This window comes from Apostichopus japonicus, chromosome 5 (assembly GCF_037975245.1).
Source record: "Apostichopus japonicus isolate 1M-3 chromosome 5, ASM3797524v1, whole genome shotgun sequence".
NCBI classification, from domain to species: Eukaryota; Metazoa; Echinodermata; class Holothuroidea; order Aspidochirotida; family Stichopodidae; genus Apostichopus; species Apostichopus japonicus.
Genome location: NC_092565.1, coordinates 246,221 through 253,720, shown reverse-complemented (window position 1 = coordinate 253,720; position 7,500 = coordinate 246,221). Strand labels below are relative to the sequence as shown.

At 55.3% G+C, this 7,500-nt stretch overlaps 2 non-coding genes across 2 annotated transcripts; both read right to left on the bottom strand.

Moving 5' to 3' along the window:
* Positions 1 to 95: 95 nt before the first annotated feature.
* On the bottom strand, positions 96 to 255 carry LOC139968293 (5.8S ribosomal RNA). Its single transcript, XR_011793300.1, has one exon. It is a non-coding gene; the product is annotated as a 5.8S ribosomal RNA (ribosomal RNA).
* Positions 256 to 860: 605 nt separating this feature from the next.
* LOC139968309 (small subunit ribosomal RNA) lies at positions 861 to 2,738 on the bottom strand. The gene has a single exon (XR_011793315.1). It is a non-coding gene; the product is annotated as a small subunit ribosomal RNA (ribosomal RNA).
* Between the last annotated feature and the right edge of the window lie 4,762 nt (positions 2,739 to 7,500).

Sequence of the window (7,500 nt, the reverse complement as noted above, 5' to 3'; positions counted from 1 at the left end):
GACACTGACCCGACGCAGCCGGCCGTCGAAGGGACGGCTGCGGCCGGGCGCTCCTCCGGCGCGCGAACACGCCGACTCTGTGAGTGATTGTCTTCAGACGCTCAGACGGACGTGGCTCGAGGAGCAGAGCATCCCCGAGCCGCCATTTGCGTTCGAATAAGTCGATGATCAGTGAGTTCTGCAATTCACATGAATTCTCGCATCTAACTGCGTTCTTCATCGACGCACGAGCCGAGTGATCCACCACCAAGAATTGTCATTTGCCACTGGAAGACTCCCGCGTTCGCAAACTCTCCTCAGAGCCGAGGGAAGAAGTGGAACGGAAGGAGAAAGGACACGGGGACTCTGTGCCTTCTTTGCTTGTGACTGGAAAGAAATATCCTCCGTCGAGCCGAGGGGGGAAGCGGGCTCCCTCCTTCCCCCCACCGCCGCGAGGGCGGGTCGCGCGAGTCAGACTCGCCGACTGGGGGGAAATCGGGCGACACCGGTGCCCCTTCTCTGCCCTGCGGAGAATGCCTCGAGGAGCGCCGCGCCGCGGACGGCGACGGCGTCTCCACCCTTGCGGGACTTCTCCCTCGAAGCTACCGGGAGTGCGAGACTCCGTGAGACAGACGACGAGAGAAGAACCGGGTACTCCCCGGGCTGGTCTGTGTGTGACACGCCCGTCTCCTTTTTGTCGGAGAGAGCGAAGGCGAAGCGCGGGGTCTGACCTCGACCGTGGAACGGGGAAGGAGGCGGTGAAAACCCCGCTCGAGTCCCCCCGGCTTTTCCAATTTGCTCTCTCCGCGTGTCTCTCTGTGACGGCTTTTCCGACATTCCCCCTTTGTTCCCTCTCCGATCACGGAGGGGAAGGGTTCTGTTAATGATCCTTCCGCAGGTTCACCTACGGAAACCTTGTTACGACTTTTACTTCCTCTAAATGATCAAGTTTGACCGTCTTCTCGTCGCGCCTCGACAACCGGCCGAAGCCGGGGGTGCCAGACGGTCGATCCGATGGCCTCACTAAGTCATTCGATCGGTAGTAGCGACGGGCGGTGTGTACAAAGGGCAGGGACGTAATCAATGCGAGCTGATGACTCGCGTTTACTTGGAATTCCTCGTTCAAGGGACACAATTACAAGTCCCTGTCCCCAGCACGGAGAAGTCTCAGCGGATTACCCGGACCTTTCGGCCGAGGGCAAATGTACCCGCTGCTTGCGCCAGTGTAGCGCGCGTGCGGCCCCGGACATCTAAGGGCATCACAGACCTGTTATTGCTCCATCTCGTATGGCTGAAAGCCATTTGTCCCTCTAAGAAGTTCGCGGCTCACCACGACGGGTGGCCGGACTATTTAGCAAGCAAGAGTCTCGTTCGTTATCGGAATTAACCAGACAAATCACTCCACCAACTAAGAACGGCCATGCACCACCATCCACAAAATCAAGAAAGAGCTCTCAATCTGTCAATCCTCACTGTGTCCGGGCCGGGTAGGTTTCCCCGTGTTGAGTCAAATTAAGCCGCAGGCTCCACTCCTGGTGGTGCCCTTCCGTCAATTCCTTTAAGTTTCAGCTTTGCAACCATACTTCCCCCGGAACCCAAAGACTTTGGTTTTCCGGAGAGTTGCCCGCCGCGTCATGGGAGGAACGCCGGCGAATTACGAGTCGGTATCGTTTATGGTCGGAACTAGGGCGGTATCTGATCGCCTTCGATCCTCCGACTTTCGTTCTTGATCAATGAAGACATTCTTGGCAAATGCTTTCGCTGTCGGGCGTCTTGCGACGATCCAAGAATTTCACCTCTCACGCCGCAATACGAATGCCCCCGGCAGTCCCTCTTGATCATTACCTCAGGATCTCAAGACCAACGAAATAGAACCGAGGTCCTCTTCCACTATTCCATGCTGAGCTGTTCGGGCACTTTGGCCTGCTTTGAACACTTCAATTTTCTCAAAGTAAACGTTCCAGTCTCGCACGGCACTCAGTTAAGAGCACCGCACGACCAACCGAATCACTGGCCGGGAAAAATCTCCCACGACTCCCGTTTGACGGGGAGAAGGGGAACGGGCAGTGCACGCCTCACGGCGGACCGCCCGCCCCGGCCAGAAATCCGACTACGAGCTTTTTAACTGCAGCAAATTTAATATACGCTGCTGGAGCTGGAATTACCGCGGCTGCTGGCACCAGACTTGCCCTCCAGTAGATCCTCGTTAAAGGATTTAAAGTGTACTCATTCCGATCACAGGGCCTCCGAAGAGGCCTGTATCGTTATTTTTTGTCACTACCTCCCCGTGTCAGGAGTGGGTAATTTGCGTGCCTGCTGCCTTCCTTGGATGTGGTAGCCGTTTCTCAGGCTCCCTCTCCGGAATCGAACCCTGATTCTCCGTTACCCGTCACAACCATGATAAGCGCATAACTTACCATCGAAAGTTGATAGAGCAGACTTTTGAAGGGAGCGTCGCCGGTGCAAGACCGTGCGATCGGCATGATTATCTAGAGTTCACCAGCGGAGACCGGACCCCGAAAGGACCGGGCTGGCCTTGTTCCTAATAAGAGCACGCTTCCCCCGAAGGGTCGGCGCTTTGTTGCATGTATTAGCTCTAGAATTACCACAGTTATCCATGGTATAAGACTTTCTCCAATAAACCATAACTGATCTAATGAGCCATCTGCAGTTTCTCTTGTATGTTCAGGATTGTACTTAGACGTGCATGGCTTAATCTTTGAGACAAGCATATGACTACTGGCAGGATCAACCAGGTAACGGTCGACAGAACCGGGCTGGGCCCGTTCGCCGTCCGGGAGTCGCTCTCGCACTCCCCTCTCTCTCTCTCTGAATTCTCAATTGTCGATGCCGTGCTATTACGGTACAGTGATCGAAGAACCGCCCGAAGGGATTCTCGAGGTGTGTATCTCTACCCGAGTCGACTGGGTCGTCTCGAGAGGAGTCGCAGTGGTCCCGCCTCGGAGACGGGACCGGTTCGAAGCGACGCGGGAGGGCGACGGCTCGTCCACTGGAACAGGGGAGAGCAATCGCACGCCTCGAGCGTGCATTCGTTGCTTGGATGAAAAAGCCCGTACCGAGCGCCGAGTGCAACACATGGTCGCAGCAACGGCAGCATGCCCGAACGGGTCCCGTGGAGAAAGCTCGATATCTGACGACACCGAGGTCCTGCTCTTTCTCCACCGGGGGTTCTGCGGATGAAAAGGCTCAATATCTGAACGTCGATATATACGTGTGCACGGAGGGACACCTCTGCTCACGGGGCGAGTGGGTGAAAACCCCCGCTCTGAGCGCCGAGTTGCAACACATGGTCGCGATGAAACGACGGCTGACCCTACCGAAAGGGCCCGCTGGAGTCCAACCATGACACGTATACACACACGACAGACATTAAAAGCCTTCTCGAGTCTTGGATCGACTCTACTACCCCCCTCATATATAGAATCCGATTCACTCTGCCCGCTCGTTCTGACCATTGGATCACACACTTAAGCCAATACCCGCTACACTTAAGAGATCTCGAAATCTCGAACGAGACCCAGATTCTCTGCGGGTGAGTCGGGCGGCCTGCCGTCGCCGTCGGCTTGCCGTTTGCCTTTCGCCTGGTCGCATGGCACTCGTGCCATCGACCACGCAACGCGAGAGGCCTTCTCCCTTCTCCTTTCTCTCTCATCTCTACTCTCTCTCTTCTCCACCGGGGGTTCTGCGGATGAAAAAGCTCAATATCTGGGATTGTATATATACATATGCACGAAAGAACCTTCTACTCACGGGGCGAGTGGGTGAAAACCCCCGCACCGAGCGCCGAGTTGCAACACATGGTCGCGATGAAACGACGGCTGACCCTACCGAGAAGGCCAGCAAGGGTCTGACGTGCAAAAACATATTTACGCACCACAGGCAAGGAGCCTTTTCGAGTCTCGGGTGGACTCCCGTCCGCGAAAGCTTCATATCTGAACGTCGATATATACGTGTGCACGGAGGGACACCTCTGCTCACGGGGCGAGTGGGTGAAAACCCCCGCTCTGAGCGCCGAGTTGCAACACATGGTCGCGATGAAACGACGGCTGACCCTACCGAAAGGGCCCGCTGGAGTCCAACCATGACACGCATACACACACGACAGACATTAAAAGCCTTCTCGAGTCTTGGATCGACTCTACTACCCCCCTCATATATAGAATCCGATTCACTCTGCCCGCTCGTTCTGACCATTGGATCACACACTTAAGCCAATACCCGCTACACTAAAGAGATCTCAAAATCTCGGACGAGAGCCACACCTTGCGGATGCATCGGGCGGCCTGCCGTCGAGGTCGGCCGTCGCCCCGTCTCACAGACTCGTGCAACACGACGAGTCCCAGCCTACGCCTGTGTGCATCACCGTCGGCCTAAATCTCGGCCCTCGCCCGGTCGCATGACACTCGTGCCATCGACCGCACCATCGACCTTCTCACCCGGGAGCAACCCGTGTTTTCAGAGGAGTGCCGGGGTTGCTCCCGTGCCGGGTATGTCTTGTCCGGCGGCGCCCCGTCTCACAGACTCGTGCAACGACAACGGGTCCCATGCCTACGCATGTGTGCATCACCGTCGGCTAATTACTCGGCCCTCGCCCGGTCGCATGACACTCGTGCCGTCGATCACACCATCGACCTTCTCACATGGGAGCGACCCGTATTTTCAGAGGAGTGTCGGGGTTGCTCCCGTGCCGGATATATCTTGACGAAATCAAGGAGATATATGAGGAAACTTCTACAATTTGAAGATCGACCGGCGAGACAAGACACTCCCCTTAATATATAATCCGATTCACTCTGCCCACTCATTCTGACCATTGGGTCACACACTTAAGCCAATACCCGTTACACTAAAGTTGACCATGTTTTTTTTTTTTTGATATTATTATTATTATTTTTTTTTTGTCAACGTCCTCTGTAACGAAGTCAAAACTCTATGCATGTGTTCGCGTGTCGTTCTGCCGTCTCCGCCGGGCACATCCCAGCCAGCGCCCGATACATTTCAGTTGACAACGGTCACAACTCTATGCATGTGCTCGTGGGTCGTTCTGCCGTCAACGTCGGGAACACACAGGCCAGTACCCGCTACATTAAAATTGACAATGGTCACAACTCTATGCATGTGCTCGTGGGTCGTTCTACCGTCAACGTCGGGCGCACACAGGCCAGTACCCGATACATGCAAGTTGACAGTGGTCACAAACTCTATGCATGTGTTCGCGTGTCGTTCTGCCGTCTCCGCCGGGCACATCCCAGCCAGCGCCCGATACATTCAAGTTGACAACGGTCACAACTCTATGCATGTGCTCGTGGGTCGTTCTACCGTCAACGTCGGGCGCACACAGGCCAGTACCCGATACATGCAAGTTGACAATGGTCACAAACTCTATGCATGTGTTCGCGTGTCGTTCTGCCGTCTCCGCCGGGCACATCCCAGCCAGCGCCCGATACATTCAAGTTGACAACGGTCACAACTCTATGCATGTGTTCGCGTGTCGTTCTGCCGTCTCCGCCGGGCACATCCCAGCCAGCGCCCGATACATTAAAGTTGACAACGGTCACAACTCTATGCATGTGCTCGTGGGTCGTTCTACCGTCAACGTCGGGCGCACACAGGCCAGTACCCGATACATGCAAGTTGACAGTGGTCACAAACTCTATGCATGTGTTCGCGTGTCGTTCTGCCGTCTCCGCCGGGCACATCCCAGCCAGCGCCCGATACATTCAAGTTGACAACGGTCACAACTCTATGCATGTGTTCGCGTGTCGTTCTGCCGTCTCCGCCGGGCACATCCCAGCCAGCGCCCGATACATTCAAGTTGACAATGGTCACAACTCTATGCATGTGTTCGCGGGTCGTTCTACCGTCACCGTCGGGCACACTTGAGCCAGTACCCGCTTGACTTTTTTTTTTTTTTTTTAAGTCAACGTCTTCTTCAAGGAAGTCCAAATTCTATGCATGTGTTCGTGGGTCGTTCTGCCGTCTCCGTCGGGCACACACAGGCCAGCGCCCGATACATTCAAGTTGACAGTGGTCAAAACTCTATGCATGTGTTCGCGTGTCGTTCTGCCGTCTCCGCCGCGCACATCCTAGCCAGCGCCCGATACATTCAAGTTGACGATGGTCACAACACTATGCATGTGTTCGCGTGTCGTTCTGCCGTCTCCGCCGGGCGCATCCCAGCCAGCGCCCGATACATTCAAGTTGACAACGGTCACAACTCTATGCATGTGCTCGTGGGTCGTTCTACCGTCAACGTCGGGCGCACACAGGCCAGTACCCGATTCATGCAAGTTGACAACGGTCACAAACTCTATGCATGTGTTCGCGTGTCGTTCTGCCGTCTCCGCCGGGCACATCCCAGCCAGCGCCCGATACATTCAAGTTGACAACGGTCACAAACTCTATGCATGTGTTCGCGTGTCGTTCTGCCGTCTCCGCCGGGCACATCCCAGCCAGCGCCCGATACATTCAAGTTGACAATGGTCACAACTCTATGCATGTGTTCGCGGGTCGTTCTACCGTCACCGTCGGGCACACTTGAGCCAGTACCCGCTTGACTTTTTTTTTTTTTTTTTTATGTCAACGTCTTCTTCAAGGAAGTCCAAATTCTATGCATGTGTTCGTGGGTCGTTCTGCCGTCTCCGTCGGGCACACACAGGCCAGCGCCCGATACATTCAAGTTGACAATGGTCACAACTCTATGCATGTGTTCGCGGGTCGTTCTGCCGTCAACGTCGGGCACACACAGGCCAGTACCCGATACACGCAAGTTGACAATGGTCACAAACTCTATGCATGTGTTCGCGTGTCGTTCTGCCGTCTCCGCCGCGCACATCCTAGCCAGCGCCCGATACATTAAAGTTGACAGTGGTCAAAACTCTATGCATGTGTTCGCGTGTCGTTCTGCCGTCTCCGCCGCGCACATCCTAGCCAGCGCCCGATACATTCAAGTTGACGACGGTCACAACACTATGAATGTGTTCGCGTGTCGTTCTGCCGTCTCCGCCGGGCGCATCCCAGCCAGCGCCCGATACATTCAAGTTGACAACGGTCACAACTCTATGCATGTGCTCGCGGGTCGTTCTGCCGTCAACGTCGGGCGCACACAGGCCAGTACCCGATTCATGCAAGTTGACAACGGTCACAAACTCTATGCATGTGTTCGCGTGTCGTTCTGCCGTCTCCGCCGGGCACATCCCAGCCAGCGCCCGATACATTCAAGTTGACAACGGTCACAAACTCTATGCATGTGTTCGCGTGTCGTTCTGCCGTCTCCGCCGGGCACATCCCAGCCAGCGCCCGATACATTCAAGTTGACAATGGTCACAACTCTATGCATGTGTTCGCGGGTCGTTCTACCGTCACCGTCGGGCACACTTGAGCCAGTACCCGCTTGACTTTTTTTTTTTTTTTATGTCAACGTCTTCTTCAAGGAAGTCCAAATTCTATGCATGTGTTCGTGGGTCGTTCTGCCGTCTCCGTCGGGCACACAATCAAGCC